Here is a 19,417-nt window from a genome sequence, read left to right as displayed (position 1 = left end):
CTGGAGGCACAGGGTAATCATGGAGGATTGGTGCCTCTATCTGCTGAGGACATGCTACAGAGAAAATTGCAAACATGAGGAGCGGTATTAATTTATCAACTGAACTTTAAAAGAGTTGGTCTCTTGGTAGTTTTTTCTGCGGCATGTAGGAAAATGCATTTTGTTCTTGCAGACCGAAGTCAATTATTGTACACTTGAGTTTGGCTTCTGTCAGACAAAAGAGAGATTAATATGTTAATATAATCTGAATATCAGAATCACTGGTATTATTCTGCTGAATAGTGTCTTGATAGCTTGGCTGAACCAAGTATAATTAGCCAGCCATTGCGGGTGTTCAAAACATTTGGCAGCTAGCTGTACAATTAAAAGTGCTAGTTTGTTCAGATATTTTGTCTGATACATCTGCGCAATAGTGTGGTTTCGTTAAATCCTCTGGCCATGGACCAAAGCATCAAATATGCTTGGGCGATGATTTAAATTGTCAACTCTATCTGAGAACATCAAGAAGGGGTAGAAATCCTCACGGGCTCCAGTTTTGTTTGATATACAGGCTAAAGGATATAGGTCAGCAGTCAGTTTACACCAGCGCAGGATCTGTGGGCAGGATTCCCTTTCCGGGACTATGTCCCCACTCCGACGGGAAAACCGGCGTGAACCACTCCGGCATCAACAGCCCCCGAAAGTGCGGACTTCTGGGGGCTAGGTGGACCCCGGAGGGGTTGGCGCCGAAGGACTGTGCAAGTTCGTGCATGCGCCAAAGGGCCGGCATGAGCCAGCACATGCGCAGAACCGCCGGCGTGTTTTGGCCAGCATGCGTGGGGGTTCTCTTCTCCGTGGCTGGCCATGGCGGAACCCTACAGGGGTCGGCGCGGAAGGAAGAAGTGCCCCACGGCACAGGCCCGCCCGCAGACCGGTGGGCCCTCATCGCGGGCCAGGCCACCTTGGTGCACCCCCGTGGTCGGATCCCCCCCCCCCGAGGACTGCCCCCGCTGACTTACCTGCCAGGTCCGCCATGTGAGACCATGTCTAACCCACGCCGGCGGGACTGGCCAAAAACGCACGGCCACTCTGCCCATCGGGACCTGGAGAATTGCCGGGGGGCCCGCTGCCAATGGCCCCTGACCAGCATGGCGTGAACCCCCTCCCCCGCCCGATAAACGGCGCCGGAGAATACGGCAGCTGGCGTCGAGGCGGCGGGGCGGGATTCCCGCCGCCCCCCCCCCCCCCGTCGATTCTCCGACCCGGCGGGGGGTTGGAAAATCCCGCTGAAGATCTTGCTTTAGCACACTTTCAGGAACGTTATGTTGAACGTTGGCTGAGTTAAACTTTTAGTTGCTTTATTTGTGCAGAACAACAATGTGCTCGGAGTATGTTATTGTGCACTGTTTATTTGCCGTTCTATGTTAAATAAATTTATATCCCGCTGATCATTGGGAAGATCAAAACTATTATGATAAAAATCTTTCCTGTCACATGTAGGCTTACATTAAAGTACTGTGAAAAGCCCCTAGTTGCCAACCATCCGGCGCCTGTTTGGGTACACGGAGGGGAGAATTCAGAATGTTCAAATTACCTAACAGCACGTCTTTCGGACTTGTGGAGAACCGGAGCACCTGGAGGAACCCCACGCAGACACGGGGAGAACGTGCAGACACCACACAGACAGAGATCCAAGCCAGGAATCAAACCTGGGACCCTGATGCTGTGAAGCTGTAGTTCCAACCACTATGCTACCGGGCCACTGTCTGTGGACATCACCACAAGCTCCCTATACCCTTGCCAAAATACTGCTGTCTCCTTTCTACAGAAGGTCGGAATTTCTACACTTGGGACGAGATTGGGGCAGGTGAGTGGCAATAAGCCTATCAGGTGCCAAGCCCCACAGTCCAACTTCCCAGCGTTCTCCTGCACAGCACTCTTCAGGACAACATATTATGTTGTGAGGGCAGCACGGTGGCCTACTGGTTAGCACAGCTGCCTCACAGTGCTGAGGTCCCAGGTTCGATCCCGGCTCTGAGTCACTGTCCGTGTGGAGTTTGCACATTCTCCCCGTGTCTGCGTGGGTTTCGCCCCCACAATCCCAAAAAATGTGCAGAGTAGATGGATTGGCCACACTAAATTGGAAAAATAATTGGGTATCTAAATTTTAAATTAAAAAAAAACATATTATGTTGCTTCATTCATTCCTCTCCTCCCATCTCCATCTGAGCAGCCAACACGCATATTTAAGGATGACCAATTTAGCATGACCAATCCACCTAATCTGCACACTTTAGACTGTGGGAGGAAACTGGAGCACCTAGAGGAAACCCATGCAGGCACAGGGAGAACGTGAGAACTCCACACAGACAGTCACCCAAGGGACTCGGGTGCATGGCGCTGTGAGGCAGCGGTGCTAGTCACTTGTGCCACCCCAAAGTGTAGCTGGTGCGAAGGTGCTGCTGTTGGTGTTGCTTATGCTGTTGCTGGTGCTTGTGTTGCATGTGCTGTAACCCCTCATCAGAGGGACAAGGTGGAGATGCAGAAGCTGTGCCTGTGTTGTGCTGTGAAGGCTGGCAGCAAGGGTGTGCAGTTGAAGATGAGTGAAGTGCGAGATTGGTGAAGTGCCTCCCAAGAAGTTGGCGATCACCTGTCAATCAGTTGAAACACTCTGTGAGAAATGCTTTGAGCAGCAGCCTCTCAACTAGCCATGACTGAAGCCCTACAGTTTCCCTGATTAAAACCTTCCCGTTTTATAATTTTAATGAAAGGTGACCCTGAAAAGGTGGTGATCCTGATGAATTGCTGACAAGTCAAGAAACAGTTACCCTGGCTGGTAAATCGAGAACTGAGGGTTAAACTTATCGTAATTGTCATCTGAAGTACTTTCAATTCTGCCCCACAGAAACCCAGTCAAGGGAAGGGGATTGCATGGATCCAAACCATATGTCAATTTCAAAGGATTTAATTTGCAATTGCTCAATAACATATCACTCCGTGTCCAAATGCAGCAAGGCAATGACCATCTCCATCAAGAGGGAATCGAACCATCTCCCCTCGATATTCAATGCCATTACCATCATTGAATCCCCAACTATCAATTTCCTGGGGTTATCATTGACCAAAACTGACTGGACCAGTTCTATAAATACTGTGGCTACAAGACAGGTCAGAGGCTGGTAATTCTGTAGCAAGTAACTCACCTCTTCACTCCTCCTCACAAGGCACAACTCAAGAAGTGAAGGAATATTCTACACTTGCCTGGATGAGTGCAGATCTAACAACTACTCAAGAAATTCAAACACTATCCAAGACAAAGCAGCCCGCTTGTTTGGTACTCCATCCACCACCTTCAATATTTACGCTCTCTACCACAGACAACAGCAGTGTGTACCATCTCCAAGATGCACGACAGCGACTCACCCCAAGATTCCTTCATCAGCATTTTCCAAACTCACGACCTTGACCATCTGGAAAGAGAAGAGCAACCTTGGATGGAAATACCACCACCTTGAATGTCACCTCTCGGCCACTTACTATCCTAACCTCGAACAACATCACTGTTCCTTCAAAATTCTGGAACTCCTTCCTACAACCTGCCAAACACACCATTCCTTTGATCCGGCCTCTTGTATATTCCCCCTCCCTTTGTACAACTGATAGTTGTCATGCCCTAAGTCACAATGACGCAATGGTCTGAATGTCCTTCCTTAAACCCCTTAAATATCTCCTTCTTTCTCCTCTTTGCTCAAGCTCTTGCGCTTTTCTCCAGTATCTCCTTCATTAGTTTGACAAAGGTAAACCTGGACTCGAAACGTTAGCTCTTTTCTCGCCCTACAGATGCTGACAGACCTGCTGAGATTTTCCAGCATTTTCTCCTTTGGGTTTCTTCATTAGCTCACTGTCTATGTTTTCATTCCATGCCAACATTCTGATATACTCTGACTTCAGGCTTTCATTTGATAATTGTGTTTTGGAATTTTATGCTCAACAAGACAAGGGACAACATAAAGGAATAATCTCCCTTCAGAACACAGTCTTTGTGAAGTAATCACTGTTCACCAAAAAATAGCTAGATTTGAGATAATGTTTTGTTCAGATTTCTTCCACATCATACTTTATCCTCTGTCTCAAAAGAACATTGTTTTGCTGCTCACGAATTATGCTAATCATCTTGAAGCCTTCTATAGCCATTAAACCTCTCAATGCCATCATTAAATTTCTGCTGCCTCCAAATTAACATGCTACGACAGATTAGATAGGTACAGCATCTGACACCTTTTAATGTGCTCTTTTCTTGCCTCAAAGTAGTCACTTGAGTAATTAATGGTCTCTGCGGGGAAGCCTCTCTTCAAAAAAGTAATTCCAATACTTCTCTATCTTTGAAATATTCTGCTTCTCACAATCATAGCACTTACCAACTCCCTAAACTACTACACTGGAACACTGCACCACCCAGTTTCTGTTAAAAAACCCCAGAAGTGTTTCTCTGGACTAGAGTGAAGCCATAGTTCTGAGATTAAAATAAATTGTAAATCAGAGGGCAACTTGACAATGTCGGGATAAAAGGCCTTTTTTTGAGAAATTGGAGTCATTTGTATTCTGAAAGTAGTCAAATGTCATGCTTGAATTATAATTCAGACAGATCACTGTGTGTACAATTGTCAAGTATTTGGTAAAGGAATAAGGACAGTTTTTGCATTGGTATTGAAATTGTTCTGGGACGTCCTCCCCTGGAGATGGGACTAGAAATTCACCTCGAGCAGAGGTGCAATAAACGCAGTATTGGATCGGCCACCCATTTATATAGCATTGGATATTCAGTTCTATTGACCCCACTAGTCATTATATAGGAATTATAGCGTTGTAAGAGGGATAGAGGGGTGTCATCATGGATGGATTTAAGCACAAGGTGGAAATATTTGACAGAAGATGAAGGGGGTCATGGATCAAGAACGATGGTGGTGGGTGAATAAAACTCGATGATGGATAGGATACCGGCAGTATATTGACAAAGGTCATGAACCCTAACAAACCATTTTTCACTGACTGATGGGCTGAATATTACATCACAGGGAAGATCTGCATGTGCTTGAAAGTACTGCAATTGCCAGAATCTGCAAAATATCTACCCTCAACCACGATTCTTGCACATTTGAGGAAATGTAACCTTCTGAATTCATGTAATTGTATTATGTGTGCAGAGAGGAGATCCATCTTTCTTGCCTTCTATTACTGTTCACTGTCACCATCCCCAGTCTTCTCGGGATCAGTAGAGCCTCGGGCCTGAATTTTCAGAGTCAAAATGACTCGGGAACACTTGAAATATGGCGGGAAGTTCCTGATTCCTGATTCCAGGATTCCTGACCCCATTTCCAAACTGTATCATTTTTGCGAGTGCCTTCAAAGGGTGCAGCCTGGTTCCTGTCAAAGGCCTGCCTCTGGCACTCCCAACCTGGCCGGCTCCATTGAGGGGATGGCCATATCCTACTCCTCTGTTATTTCCATGAACACGGGCCACATTTCTAAAGAATCATAGTTCACGGCCCCTCAGAGGAGTTGCAAATCCTAGTCTGCATGAGGGAACTTTTTAAACTGTGCAGAACATTTTGGAATGGACAGCCCCAATCAGCATCGAGGGTTAAGTGAGACCCGGGAATTTAAAACAGCTTATTGACTTCCAGCCAGGTCCATCAAGATGTGTCATCACTGAGGCCAAACGAAGCAGCACATCTCGCTGGGGGGTTTCCTGAGGCCAGGCCAAATAGCACATTTTTCCGGGGGGCATTTCAGAAATTGTCCAGATTCAAAAGTTATAAAAGCCAAAATAATAAAAATAATAAAAGGAATACACAGGGGAAACTAGGTTAAACAGGAAGATCCTTACAAGATCCTTTTGGCAACTAGTAAATAAATAAATAAATAACCTTTTTTTATTGTCACAAGTAGGCTTACATTAACACTGCAATGAAGCTACTGTGAAAATCCCGCAGTCGCCACACTCCGGCGCCTGTTTGGGTACACTGAGGGAGAATTCAGAATGTCCAATTCACCTAACTCTTTCGGGACTTGTGGGAGGAAACCGGAGCACCGGGAGGAAACCCACACAGACACAGGGAGAACGTGCAGACTCCGCACAGACAGTGACCCAAGCGGGAATTGAACCTGGGACCCTGGCGCGATGAAGCAATGGTGCTAACCACTGTGCAACCATGTCACCTATTGCAAAGATGGTGGTTGATATTGTCAGCACATACTTGCGATATCCAATATCACAAGTCTGAGCAGCATGCAAATGCTCATGCTTTAGCACGATTACCTTTACAAGTCAAGCCTGAACCAGAAGAAAATGTTGTCAGTACTTTATGTCTCTCGCTCGTGGATGGTGTACCTTTAACTTCATCTTAAGTTCAAAGATATTCAAGAACCAATCCAGTGATAGGGAAGGCGATAGACTTGGTCCAAGAAGGGACGCTATCATACATTGATAAGAAAAATCTATCTTAAGCTAGACATCGCACAAAGACTTGAGCTGACAGTACAGAATGGAGTTCTGGGGCGAAATTCTCCGACCCCACGCAGGGTCGGAGAATTGGCGGGAAGCGGCGTTATTTCCGCTCCCGCAGGTTTTTGAATTCTCCCGCCGGTCATAAACCGGCGTTGTGCAAATCCCGCCGGCAGCCTGTGAAAACAGCTGGTGCCGGCGGGATTTCATTTTTTTTAAACTTACCTCAAATTTGCGGCCCGGATGGGCCGAAGTCCCGCCACTGGGAGGCCTTCTCCCGCCGCCGAGGTTTAAAACCACCTCTGGAACGGCGGGCCCAGCGGCGCGAGCAGGCCCCCGGGGTCCTGGGGGGGCGGGGGGCGATCGGACCCGGGGGGTGCCCCCACGGAGGCCTGGCCCGCGATCGGGGCCCCCCGCTCACTCCGCGGGGCAGTGCCGTGGGGGCACTCTTCTCCTTCCGTGCCGCCACGGCCTCCGCCATGGCGGACGCGGAGGAGAACCCCGCATCGCGCATGCGCCGGCAGTGACGTCAGCGGCCAGCTGCCGCTGACGTCACTGCCGCGCATGCGCCGACCGCCGAAAGCCTTTCGGCCAGCCCCGCTTCCGACTGCGCCGGGTGTTTGCGCCAGTCTTCTGGTGCAAACTGCTCCGGCGCGGGGCTGGCCCCCAAAGGTGGGGAGAATTCCCCACCTTTGGGGAAGCGCGACCCCTGAGTGGTTGGCGCCACTCCCCTACGCCGGCACCCTCCGTCACGCCGGGTAGGGGAGAATCCAGCCCCAGTTGTGGGGAATCCGTGTGATTATTCGTCTGTGCTTACATAGTAGAGACCTTGGCCAACTGGTTGAGGGATATCCCGGTGTGGTAAGAATGAAGGAATTAGCATGTAGTTATTTTTGGTGGCCAGAATTAGGTGCTCAATTGAAGAGAAAATTGAGCATTGCCAATCATATGCCAAAACTAAGGAACACTCCACCATGAGAACCATTACATTAGTTGGAATGGCCAACTCAGCCATTGCAGGGAATACACATCGATTATGCTGGTCCACATGTTCTTTGTGATTGAGGACGCGCACTCAAGGTGGCCAGATGTTGCAACGATGAAGTCAATGACGACTGAGCAGACCATTGAAAAACACCGGAGGCAGATTGTCAGTGGTAATGGTATTCAGTTTACTTTGAAGGAGTTCGAGGCTACTTGAACGGGAATGGTGTACACTATATCAAATCAGCCCCATATCATCCAGAAACAAATTTACAATGCGGAAGGAGGCCATTCGGCCCATCGAGCCTGCATCGGCTCTTGGAAAGAGCACCCCAACCAAGGTCAACACCTCCACCCTATCCCCATAACCCAGAAACCCCACCCAACACTAAGGGCAATTTTGGACACTAAGGGCAATTTATCACGGCCAATCCACCTAACCTGCACATCTTTGGACTGTGGGAGGAAACCAGAGAACCCGGAGGAAACCCACGCACACACGGGGAGGATGTGTAGACTCCGCACAGACAGTGACCCAAGCCGGAATCGACCTGGGACTCTGGAGCTGTGAAGCAATTGTGCTATCCACAATGCTACCATGGCTGAACGTTTTGTGTAATCATTAAAGCATTCTATCAAAGCATTGAAGGGCCAGGAAACATTATCAAGAAGAGTATACAAATATCCAGTATCTTATCAGAACACTGTACATGCTACCATGCAAATTTCTCCAGATGTGCTGTTGTTTAAGAGAAAACTACGAAAACATTTAGATTTGTTAACTCCACCTGATATTTTAGAGATTGTCGAACAACAAGCACAAATTGCTCAGCGATAGAAATCTTTAAAAAGCGAGTATTCAACCAGGGAGAGAGAATGTTAGCTAGGGATTACGCCACCAAGTAGAAATAGGCACCAGCCTATGATCATAGCAAAGTCAAGTCCAATATCATACACCGTACAGATGGATGATGAACGAGTTTGGCAACATCATGCTGCTCAGATACTTGCTGCATGAAGTGAGTTTGCAGAAACATCTCAAGAGGTTCTACCTTTAAAAGATCTAGAGAGCGATACTTTGGAATGGGGGCCAGAGACAGTGATGAGTTCAGGTTACATTTCTGAGGACTTTTCAATGCTTATATGGCAGATACTGAAATAACTACAGCAGGGCTGGAGCAGGTGTGAAGGCTTCAGATATGTGGATCATTAGGATACCTTCTGGGGAAGGTAGGACCTGTACACAAAGGACGGATTGCGCCGAAACTGGAAGGGCACCAACATCCTGGATGGGAGGTTTGTTAGAGCTCTTTGGGAGGGTTTAAGCTAGTTTGGTAGAGGGAAGGGAACCAGAGATCTGGATCAGTGGATAGGGTAGCTGTTGAACAGGCAGAAATAGTATGCAGCAAGTCTGTGAGGAAGGATAGACAGTTGATAGGGCAAAGTTGCACTCAGTGGAATAGGTTAACGTGTGTCTGTTTCAATGCAAGGAGTGTCAGGAATAAGAGAGATGAACTTAGAGCGTGGATCAGTACTTGGAACTACGATATTGTGGCCATTACGGAGACATGGGGCGAGATTCTCCAATTCCGGGCCGGGTTGGGGGGGGGGGGGGGGGGGGCGATTCACACAATGCCAGTCCGTGTGTGGTCCTACCCGGCGGGACCTCGGCATTCATCCTGCGGGGGGCAGCCTGGTGGGGAGGGGATCCGGGGGGCTTCCACCATGGTGTGGCCCACGATCGGGCCTACCGATCGGCGGGCCGGCTTCTCCTGGTGGGGACCTTTTTTACTCCGTGCCGGGCCCCTGTAGCTCTCCACCATGTTGCGGCGGGGCCGGCGCGGAGAAGGCAACTAGCGCGCATGCACGAGTTTGCGCCAGTCGTAACGCGCATGCGCGAATTAGCACCGCCCGCAGTGCGCATGCGCAGACCCAAGGCGCCCGTTTGACACCGGTATCAGCCGCTGGAGCTGCATGAGTCGCTCCAGTGCCGTGTTGGCCCCCTGTGAGGCGCAGGATCATTGATCCTGGGGGCCTGTTGACGCCGTCGTAAAACGCGACGGCGTTTACGAGGGCGTCAACACTTTGCCTCAAGATCAGAGAATCCTGCCCATGGATTTCACAGGGGCAGGAATGGTTGTTAGTTGTTCCGGGGTTTAGATGTTTTAAGAAGAATAGGGAGGGAGGTAAAAGAGGAGGGGGAGTGAAACTGTTAATTAGGGAGTGCATCACAGCTGCAGAAAAGGAGGTATTCGAGGATGGTGTGTCAACTGAGTCAGTATGGGTGGAAGTCAGAAAGAGGAAAGGGGCAGTAACTTTATTGGGAATTTTCTATAGACCCCCCAATAGCATCAGAGAGATGGAAGAACAGATTGGGAGGCAGATCTTGGAAAGGTGCAGAAGTATCAGAGTTGTTGTCATGGGTGATTTCAACTTCCCTAAAATTGACTGGAACCTCCTTAGTGCAAATGGTTTGGATGTAGCAGATTTTGTCAGGTGTGTACAGGAAATATTCCTGACTCAATATGTAGATAGGCCAATTAGGGGGAGGCTATATTGGATTTGATGATTGGCAATGAACCAGGACAGGTGTCAGATGTCTCGGTGGGAGAGCATTTCGGTGACAGTGACCACAACTCCTTGACCTTTACCATAGTGATGGAGAGGGATAGGAACAGACATTATGGGAAGGTATTTAATTGGGGGAGGGGAAATAATACTGTTATTAGACATGAGCTGAGGAGCACAAAGTGGGAACAGTTGTTCTTGGGGAAATGCACAACAGTAATGTGGGGATTGTTTAAGGAGCACTTGCTGCGAGTGCTGGATAGTTTTGGCCCACTGAGACGAGGAAGGAATGGTAAGATGAAGTAACCTTGGATGACAAGAGAAGTGGAGCTTCTAGTCAAGAGGAAGAAGGAAGCTTACGTAAGGTTGAGGAAGCAAGGATCTGGCACGGCTCTAGAGGGTTACAAGGTAGCCAGGAAGGAACTCAAAAATGGATTTAGGAGAGCTAGAAGGGGGCATGAAAAAGCCCTGGCGGGAAGGATTAGGGAAAACCCCAAGGCGTTCTACACTTATGTGAGAAATAAGATGATCAGAGTGAAAGTAGGGCCAATCAGGGCTAATGGAAGGAACTTGTATCTAGAGTCTGAGGAGATAGGGGAGGTCCTAAATGAATATTTTGCTTCAGTATTCACGAGAGAGAGGGACCTTGTTGATCATGAGAACAGCATGAACCAGGTTAATAGACTCAAACAGATAGATATTAAGAAGGAGGATGTGCTGGAAATTTTGAAAAGCACCAGGATAGGTGAGGGAGGCGATAGCTGCGCCGTTGGTGATGATCTTTGCGTGCTCACTCTCCACTGGAGTAGTACCGGATGATTGGAGGGAGGCGAATGTTGTTCCCCTGTTCAAGAAAAGGAATAGGGAAATCCCTGGGAATTACAGACCAGCCAGTCTTACGTCTGTGGTGACAGGGTTGTTAAGAAAGCATATGGTGCGTTGGCTTTCATTAACAGGGAGATTGAGTTTAAGAGCCGCGAGGTTTTGCTGTAGCTTTATAAAACCCTTGTTAGACCACACTTGAAATATTGTGTCCAGTTCTGGTCGCCTCATTATAGGAAGGATGTAGATGCTTTGGAGAGGGTGCAGAGGAGATTTACCAGGATACTGCATGGACTAGAGGACATGTCTTATGAAGAAAGGTTGAGGGAGCTAGGGCTTTTCTCATTGAAGCAAAGAAGGAAGAGAGGTGACTTGATAGAGGTGTACAAGGTGATGAGAGACATGGATAGAGTGGATAACCAGAGACTTTTCCCCAGGGCGGAAATGGCTGTCACGTGGGGACATAATTTTAAGGTGATTGGAGGAAGGTATAGGGGTGATGTCAAAGGTAGGTTCTTTACACAGAGAGTGGTGGGTGTGTGGAATGCACTGCCAGCAGAGGTGGTGGAGTCAGAGTCATTAGGGACATTTAAGCGACTCTTGGACCGGCACATGTTCAGCAGTAAATTGAAGGGGTGTAGGTTAGGTTGAACTTAGATTAGGATAAATGGTCGGAACAACATCGTGGGCCGAAGGACCTGTACTGTGCTGTACTATTCTATGTTCTACATACTTAAGAGGTACCGTCTGCAGAAAGGAATGATGACACTTATGTGGTTGCAGGTAACTGAGTTCAAGAATGCAGAACTGTACCAAAAGAAATTGACACCCACCATAGATACTGGCTGAGTGAATTTTGTATATGTTTCGAAACAACACATCCCCAGATATATTGTACAAATGTTTATTGTTGTCATTGCTCTACTGAAGTAAAGAGGGAGGGGAGCTATGTACCTGGGATTACATTGTTGTTGGTTTTGCATCACGTGATGTATAATGACATCAGCAGAGTGTTTGCGCGGGTCACAATCTTGATTGTATTGAATAAAACCCTTCATAAACCCCTCGCCGTGTTTTAAAGAATCCAGAGTGTGGGCACCTCCATACCTTTTCTCTCTGTGGCAACAGAAGAATATAGCAGAACCCTAGAGTGACAGTCGGCTGTGTTTAAAAAGTGTTTATGAAAAGTCATTGACAAATTTTTACTTTGTTGAAAAAATTTATTTTTACTACAAGCCAATAAAATTGTGAATCATCCACAGCTATTTCAACGAACCTCATAGTTGTCTGGGCTCTTGTCAAGCCTCATTATTATGCTTGGTTAAGAGCCCAGAAATCTGAAGGAGTAGAAAAACACCCCTGCTCCAGGGAAAACATTGTTTGATTGATAGCTTGGGCTTTCTGATCTCTGTTGTCAATTTCACAATGCTTGTTCACATAATTGTTTTTTTTAAATATTTTTATTCTCCTTTTTCACAATTTTTCTCCCGAATTTACACCCAACAACAATCAGTAACCAACAACAAATATCTCAAACCCCATAACAGTAACAACGATCCCATCCTCCCACCATGCCCAGACATCAGCCTGCATGTTAACATAAACAAATGACAAAGAAAAAAAAAGGAATCAGAGATTACCCATAGCCATCTTTAACATACACAGCCCCCCTCCCCCCGCACCCCACCCACCCTTAAACCCCCCAACTAATGTTCGATGTTATCCAGTTCTTGAAAGTGCATAATAAATAGTGCCCATGACTTGTAGAACCCCTCCAAGCTTCCCCTCAGTTCGAACTTAACCTTCTCAAGGGTCAAGTATTCCAACAGGTCCCCTCGCCACGCCAGGGCACAGGGTGGAGAGGCCACTCTCCATCCCAGCAGGATCCACCTTCGGGCGATCAACGAGGCGAAGGTTATGATATTTGCCTCTGCACCCGTTTCCAACCCTGGCTGATCCAACACCCCGAATATGGCCTCCCGGGTCCAGCTTCACATGCACCACCTTGGAAATTACCCTAAACACCTCCTTCCAGTACTCCCCAAGCTTTGGACAGGACCAAAACATATGAACGTGATTAGTGAGCCCCCCCCCCCCCCCCCCCCGCAACGTTCACACACATCTTCTACCCCTTCAAAGAATCGGCTCATCCTTGCCCTCGTGAGGTGTGCCCTGTACACCATCTTCAGCTGTATCAGCCCCAACGTCGCACACACGGTGGAGGCATTCACTCTCTGGAGCACCTCACACCAGACCCCCTCCTTTATAACCTCTCCCAATTCTTCCTCCCACTTCGCTTTGATCCCCTCCAGTGGTGCCTTATCCTTTTCCAACATAGCTCCATATACCGCTGACACTGTCCCCTTCTCCAGTCCACTTGCCGCCAGCACCTCCTCCAACAACGTGGAGGCCAGATCCTCCAGGAAGCTCTGTATCTCCTTCCTGGCGAAGTCCCGAACCTGCATATACCTAAACACTTCTCCCTGCTCCAGCCCATACTTCGCTTCCAGCTCCCTCAATCCTGCAAATCGACCCCGAGGAAACAAATCTTTTTGTGTCTTAATCCTCTTCTCTTCCCATTTCCGAAAGCTTCCGTCCCACCTCCCTGGCTCAAATCTGTGGTTCTCCCAGATCGGCATTTCCCTCGACCCTGCCCCCAACCTGAAGTGTTGGCGAAACTGCCTCTATATTTTCAATGAAGCTATTACTACCGGACTCCCTGAGTATTTCCCCGGAGCTATCGGGAGCGGGGGCAGAGTCACGCAACGGCTCGTATACAGAGCCCACAAGGACACAATACATATAATACAACACAGTGTGAATTACTCGGTTTATAATTCACCACATTCACCCCCTGTAAAAAAATCAAGTCCGGCGGCGGTGATGGGTCTACAAATTGAGCCGGTCCGGCCGCCAAGCCGTCCTTTGGGATCGGCGAAGCACCGGGGTTGCAGCCTCTTCAGGTGGCTGGGTGGTGACGGTCGGTGAGGGTACGATGGTGGACTCCGGGGGTGATTCGGACCGAGCTTCGTTCCCGACTGGTTCGACGGGCGACGGGGAGCGCCGGAAACCTATAGGCGCGGGGGCGCGGAGCACGGGCAGTGAACCTGTATGTGCGGGGGCGCAGGGCGCGGAGGGTTGTGTGGGGTGCAGTGTGAGGGGTACCTCGACGGTAGTGCTGGTGGAGTCGGATCCTGCAGGCACCAGGTCCCGGAGGGAAACAGTGTCCTGACGGCCGTCAGGGTATTCGATGAAAGCGTATTGGGGGTTCGAGTGGAGTAGGAGCACTCTCTCTACGAGTGGGTCAGTTTTGTGTGCCCGGACATGCTTCCGGAGGAGAACCGGGCCTGGTGTCTTCAACCATGCTGGGAGCGAAACGCCTGTGGTAGTGCCCCTAGAAAAAACAAATAGCCGTTCGTGAGGGGTCTGGTTCATGGCTGTTGTAGCATGGAGCGCGCGGGGAGGACCTCCTGCCAATGGGAGGTCGGGAGATTCCTGGACCGGAGGGTCAGTAGGACGGTCTTCCAGACCGACGCGTTCTCCCCCTCCACCTGCCCATTTCCCCTGGGGTTGTAGCTGGTAGTCCTGCTTGAAGCGGTGCCCTTGTTGAGCAGGTACTGATGCAGCTCGTCGCTCATAAAGGACGAACCCCTGTCGCTGTGTACGTAGCTGGGGAAACCAAACAGGATGAAGATACTGTGCAGAGCTCTGATGACTGTGTGGGAGGTCATATCAAGGCACGGGATAGCAAAGGGGAAGTGGGAGAACTCGTCGATGACATTCAGGAAGTACACATTCCGATTGGTCGAGGGGAGTGGCCCTTTGAAATCGATGCTCAGTCGTTCAAAGGGCCGGGATGCCTTTACCAGGTGGGCCCTGTCTGGTCTACAGAAGTGCGGTATGCACTCCGCGCAGATCGGGCAATCCCTGGTGATGGCTTTTTCCTCCTCGGTGGAGAAAGGCAGATTTCGGGCTTTGATACAGTGGGCGAGCCGGGTGACCCCCGGGTGGCTGAGGTCATTGTGGATAGCTTTCAGGCGGTCGTCTTGCACGCTGGCGCACGTGCCGCGGGACAGGGCATCTGGGGGCTCGTTGAGCTTCCCCGGTCGATACATAATATCGTATTTGTAGGTGGAGAGTTCGATCCTCCACCGCAGGATTTTATCATTTTTAATTTTGCCCCTTTGTGAGTTGTCAAACATGAAGGCAGCCGATCTTTGGTCGGTGATGAGGGTGAACCTCCTACCTGCGAGGTAGTGCCTTCAGTGTCGTATAGCTTCCACGATTGCTTGTGCTTCCTTTTCGACTGAGGAGTGTCGAAGTTCCGAAGCGGAGAGGGTTCGGGAGAAAAAGGCGTCTGGCCTGATTTAGAGTGGCTGCGAGAGCAACCTCTGAGGCGTCGCTCCCTACCTGGAAGGGGACGGATTCATCCACTGCCTGCATGGCCGCTTTGGCGATGTCCTCCTTGATGCAGGTGAAGGCCTGGCGAGCCTCAGCTGACAGAGGAAAGAGTGTGGCCTTAAATAGTGGGCGGGCTTTGTCCGCATACTGAGGGACCCACTGGGCATAATATGAGAAGAATCCCAGGCACCTTTTGAGGGCACTGGGACAATGAGGGAGAGGGAGTTGCATACGGTCTGGGCCGGGGCCCAGGACTCCGTTTTCCACGACATAGCCGAGGATGGCTAGCCTGGTCGTGCGGAAAACGCATTTCTCCGTGTTATACGTGAGGTAGCGTTTCTGGGCAGTTTGGAGAAATCGATGGAGGTTAGCGTCGTGGTCCTGCTGATCATGGCCACAGATGGTGATGGTTTCCAAGTACGGAAACGTGGCCCGCAGCCCGTACTGGTCCACCATTCGGTCCATCGCTCGTTGGAACACCGAGACCCCATTCATTACGCCAAAGGGAACCCGGAGGAAATGGAAGAGGCGGCCATCTGCCTCGAATGCCGTGTAGTGGCGGTCCTCCGGGCGGATTGGGAGCTGGTGGTATGCAGACTTCAGATCCACCGTGGAGAAAATGCGGTACTGGGCGATCTGATTCACCATGTCTGCAATCCTGGGAAGGGGGTACGCATCGAGGAGCGTGAACCGATTAATGGTTAGGCTATAGTCCACTACCATTCGGAATTTTTCCCCGGTCTTGACGACCACCACCTGAGCTCTCCAGGGGCTGTTACTGGCCTCTATGAACCCCTCATGTAGGAGCCTATGGACCTCGGTTCTGATAAACACCCTGTCCTGCAGGCTGTACCACCTGCTGCGAGTGGCTATGGGTTTGCAGTCCGGAGTGAGGTTAGCAAAGAGTGGAGGGGGGTCGATTTTTAGCGTCGCTAGACTGCAGATAGTGAGTGGAGGTAGGGGCTCGCCGAAGCTGAGTGTGAGGCTTTTGAGGTTGCACTGGAAGTCGAGTCCCAGTAAGAGTGGGGCGCAGAGTTCGGCGAGTATGTACAGCTGGAAGTTCGAGTAGCTGGTGCCCTGAATCATTAGGGTCGCGACGGTGCACCCTTGGAGGTGAACAGAGTGTGAGCCCGAAGCAAGGGAGATAGTTTGCCGTGCAGGGAAAATAGGGAGCGAACAGCGTCTTACCAGATCAGGGTGTACGAAGCTCTCGGTGCTCCCGGGGTCGAAGAGGCACGGTGTACAGTGCCCGTTGATTTTAACGGTCATCATAGAGTTGCGGAGGTGTTTCGGACGCGACTGGTCCAACGTGACCACGCTGAGTTGCGGGTAGTCGGCGGCTCGATCAGCTGTGCTGGAGTGGCCCAGTGATAACTGTCCGCTGAGGTCGTAGTCTTCGAGGTGAGTTTCAGAGGTTGAAGAGGATGGATCCCAAGATGGCCACCCCCGTGGATCACACGTGGCAGGTGGCGAGGAAGATGGCGTCCAACATGGCGGCCCCCATGAGTCGCCATGGCCGGCCGCGTGGAGGAGGATTGCCAAGATGACGGCCCCCATGAGTCGCACGTGTCATGGAGGGGGCAGAGTCGGCATACAGGCTGCAGCATTCGGGGCCAGCGGGCCTGCGAGTTTGGGAAGCGAGTGCTCTGGGCTGCGGGAGAGTTTGGAGTAGGAGCACAAAAATGGCACGCTGGAGCTGCGTAGTGGGTGGGTGGCCGCGCGGCGCAGGCCTGGGGCAGTCGCTGGTCGGGGGCCCATGATGGGGTTGCTTGGTCCGCGGGGAACGAGGTGAGGCTGCGGAACGAGACCTCCATGGTTGTAGCTAACTGTACTGTGTCCTCCAAGTTCTGGGCCCCTTTCTCAAGCAACCGCTGGCGCACGTTGTTGGACCTGAGCCCTGCCACGTATACATCTCGGACAGCGAGCTCCATATGTTGGGTGACTGATACAGCTTGATAATTACAGTCCTGAGCTAAAGCTTTTAATCGCGCAGGAATTCGTCCAGCGACTCCGCGGGGCGCTGGTGGCGGGTCGTAAAAATGTGGCGCGCGTAGACCTCGTTGATGGGCCTCACGTACATTCGATCGAGCATGGCCAGGGCCTCCGTATACGAGGTATTACTGTTAAGTTGAGTAGAGATACGGTGGCTCACCCTTGCGTGCAGTAGGCTGAGTTTCTGCTCCTCCGTAGTTTCTAAAGTGCTTGATTCAGCCAGGTAGTCCTTGAAACATCTGAGCCAGTGTAGAAAGATTTCTTTCGCCACTGCAGCCTGCGGGTCGAGTTCTAGTCGGTCAGGTTTGAGGGCTGATTCCATAGTAGTTTTCTTCAAGTTTCCTAAAACTATTAAATTGATGAGACCATAAATTCACAAGACACGTGTTTGGAAGTGAACAGTGGTTTTAATAGTCTTACAACTGAGCCTGCCTGCGACGAGATGAACTGGCAGCAGGCTCACGACTGCAGAGCTTTATACTTCTGGTTAGTGGGAGGAGCCATGGGCGGAGTCAAGGGTGGAGCCCAGTACAAACTCCTCATCTCCCCCTATGGGCAGAGCCGCGCAACGGCTCGTATACAGAGCTCACAAGGACACAATACATATAATACAGCACAGTGTGAATTACTAGGTTTATAATTCACCACATAATTTAAAGGGTCTAATTGATTGACACTTTTATGGTTTGTAGTGAAATTATTTTTTTTTCAACATAGTAGAAAGCTATGAATGAATTACTTTTTTAAAGCTCTGTTCTAATGCATCCTTCTGCCATTGGTTCTGTACAACGTATAGTGGGTCAATGAATATATAAGTCCCATATCCTGGCAAATGGGGAATGAGGGACCATGCGGGTGAGTGGAAGGGTAGAGCTTGGCATAGGGGCATGAAGTGGCATGGAGGGTTTTTGGAGGGCCTTTGTATTTTCATTTTGTCTGAGATGAAGTCTCACTGCACCAAGGTAAGCCTTTTATTTTCCTTTATTCTTTCATGGGATGAGGGCAAAAAGCATTATTGTCCATCCCTAATTGCCCTTAAATAAGTGGCTTGCTAGGCCAGAGGAGAGTTAGGCGTCCATCAATCACATTGCTGTGGGTCTGGAGTCACATGTCGGGCAGACCAGGAGAGGGCGGCAAATCCCTTCCCCTAAAGCAGCATCAGTGAACCAGATGGGGGTTTTTTTCATGGCCACCATTACTGAGATCATCTTTCAATTCCAGATTTATTAAATGAATTTGAATTCCACCAGGTGCCATGGTGGGAGTTGAACCCATGTCCCCAGAGCATTAGCCTGGGCCTCAAGCGACATTACCACTGCACCATCATCCCCCCCCCCTCCCCCTCCCCCCAATCTCCCATTTTAAAACAGCCGTCTTCACGCCCGGCAGTCCCTGTGGCTGCCTCCAAACTTTTCCCCGGGTCGGCTGGGCTGACTCCAGCTCGCACCTGCCCCCAGTAATGAAGGTCCCACCTTTGCAGGAACTTTCTCCCAAGGCAGGATGGGCCGAGCTGGGAGTGTTCCTGACTCCCATTACCAGCCTTGAGAATGAAAATTCAGGCCTATATCTCAGACGACAGTTGAGGAGATTGCGCTGCATTCTGTCATTTTGTACCACTGGAAGAACCAGAGGAATCAATTGGCAACGGGAGGTGACATCAGCAGCTATTTTGGAAGGTAACAGTGAGAGAGAGTGCAGCAGAGCAATAAAGTCTGAGATGGGCAAGTCAATGTGGAGCAGGGCCGAGAGTAAAAATGTTTACTTGTGCACACGTTGGTGTTTGCTGGTTCCAGAGCAAGCCAGAGCACATTTCACCCACATAATTAGTGTATGTAGTGCAAAGATTGCTCACAGGTTTCCAGAATTTTAAACAGATGGTACTCATGAGGCTTTAGAATCCAGACATTGAATAATCATGACATTCAAGAATCCAGCACACAGGACAATCATTAGACTCTGGGGGTTTTCCTGAGCATTATCTTAGGCACACTGGTTCATTGACATGCAATAAAATTGAGCAACAGGTGAAGCGAGCTATTTCAAACTGGCACAGTGCAGTACTATCACTAGTTCTATTCTCAACTAACAGGATGTCAGCCTGCTGTTAAGCCAAAGAGACATTCTTCCTACCACACAAATGAGTAATGTGGTACATGCATTTCAGTG

General features: G+C 49.8%; 1 protein-coding gene across 2 annotated transcripts in view; it reads left to right on the top strand.

Annotated features, from left to right (window-relative positions):
- The window catches only part of LOC119973878 (copine-9-like), a 540,456-nt gene that overhangs the window by 475,671 nt on the left and 45,368 nt on the right, over window positions 1–19,417 (top strand). The window lies entirely within an intron of this gene.

Source organism: Scyliorhinus canicula, chromosome 11, assembly GCF_902713615.1.
Source record: "Scyliorhinus canicula chromosome 11, sScyCan1.1, whole genome shotgun sequence".
NCBI lineage: Eukaryota > Metazoa > Chordata > Chondrichthyes > Carcharhiniformes > Scyliorhinidae > Scyliorhinus > Scyliorhinus canicula.
This window is presented reverse-complemented; position numbering and strand designations above follow the sequence as displayed.